The following is a 1,876-nucleotide window of genomic DNA, read 5'->3' on the forward strand; positions in this document are numbered from 1 at the left end:
CAGGTAAGCGGGTAACCAACTGTGTCATTATCCCTTTTGAATGACAAATTCAATCCTATTGAAAACAAGGTTATCGTTTTTCGAGGTTAATGAATTAATCTGCTGCTGAATATTTTTGTAGGAAACAAAAGTTACACTAGACTACTAGAGCATGACTTTATTTTTTCTAGAACACTCAACTTCTAAAGTATCAACCAAGGAAAAAATAATACAAAGCCAAAAAGATAATTAGAAAAGGTCTCCCTCTCCAAATTTAAAATAATAATTCTTTACAATTTCAACACACCCCAAAATACGCGGTCCAAAACCCACATCATCCTTCCATATAAATAACCCCCCACCCACTAAGGTTTCAAACGCTCTCACCATCATCAAGCTCACATCTTCTTCACTTCAATTCAACCTTAATCCTTTCTTCTTTCCCAAATTCCTTCAAACCCATTTCACAATCCACCTTCAATTTCACAAATCCCAAATTTCAGCCCTCAATTTCACCAATTCCGTAAAACCCCAATTCCAATTTCGTAACATAAAATTGGGGGTTTTTCTTTCGTTAATGTGATCACAAAATGCGAACCGATTACCAATCCTCATCGTCCCCAAATTTCACGAGCTTTGGTCGGTCAATTTTGAGTATGAAGCGCGACCCGGTTGTTCATTCAATCGACCATGAATCCCCAAATCATGATACTGAGATTGATCAGTTTCAACGGCGGGTTGCCGACAGGTTTAACGAGCTGTCGTCAGTTGATTCGCATGAATTGCTGTCGGTGACGTGGATCTCGAACCTTCTAGATGCTTTCCTCTGTATTCAAGAGGAGTTTAAAATGATATTATTTAGCCATAAATCGGGTTTAAATAAACAGCCGTTGGATAAACTGCTGTCTGATTATTATGAACGGAGTGTTAAGGGTTTGGATGTTTGTAACGCCGTTAGAGACGGAATTGAACAGATTAGTCAGTGGAATAAGCAGTTAGAGATTGTTATATGCGCGTTGGAGTATCAGAAAAGCCTCGGTGAAGGTCAAATTCGACGCGCGAAAAAGGGTTTGACCGATTTGACGTTCGGTATGGTTGATGATAAAGAGGCGTCGAATTCGAATCTAGCGGTTAGGAACCGGTCGTTTGGGAAGTATAATAAGGATTCGCAAAGACATAATTCGTTAAAACATTTTAGATCGTTGTCTTGGAGTGTTTCGAGGTCTTGGTCGGCTTCGAAACAAATTCAAGCGATCGGGAGTAATGTTCTCCCGCCAAAAACAGGTGAGGTGATTGCGACGAATGGGCTTGCGTTGGTTGTGTACACGATGAGTTACGTGTTCTTGTTTGTGATGTGGGCTTTGGTGGCGGCGATACCTTGTCAAGACCGTGGGTTGCAGTCTCATTTTAATATTCCTAAAATGTTCGTTTGGGGGGCTTCGGTTATGTCGTTGCATGATAGGATAATGGAAGAGGCGAAGAAGAGGGAGAGGAGGAATAGTTGTGGGTTGTTGAAGGAGATTCACGCGGTTGAGAAGTTTGTTGGTTTTGTGCGTGAGTTGACCGAGTCAACTCGATTTCCGATTGGGGAAGAGAAGGAAGAAGAGGTAAGGAGACGAGTTGAGGAGTTGAGGGTTGTGTATGGTGGTTTGAAGAGCGGGTTGGATCCGTTGGAGAAGCAAGTTAGGGATGTGTTTCATCGGATTGTGAAGAGTCGAACCGAGGGGCTTGATTTGATGGCTAGAGGACATGAATGATGAATGGTTTGAGTTTTTCAATCCATTTGTGTTTGTGTTTGTTTTGTTTTTGATGCAAATGGATCATGGCTTATTTGAAACTTCAACAAAGAACTTTTTTTGTATAATTATCAAGAATGCATGATCTTGAAAGGATTGTC

The 1,876-nt window shown here is 40.9% G+C and overlaps 1 pseudogene; it reads left to right on the plus strand.

Moving 5' to 3' along the window:
• Nucleotides 1-331: 331 nt before the first annotated feature.
• LOC143587963 (protein ROH1D pseudogene) lies at nt 332-1,876 on the plus strand (annotated as a pseudogene).

The sequence above is a fragment of the Bidens hawaiensis genome, unplaced genomic scaffold, assembly GCF_021521415.1.
Source record: "Bidens hawaiensis isolate Kalapana, Puna unplaced genomic scaffold, B.hawaiensis_p1.1 tig00035932_1, whole genome shotgun sequence".
Lineage (NCBI taxonomy): Eukaryota > Viridiplantae > Streptophyta > Magnoliopsida > Asterales > Asteraceae > Bidens > Bidens hawaiensis.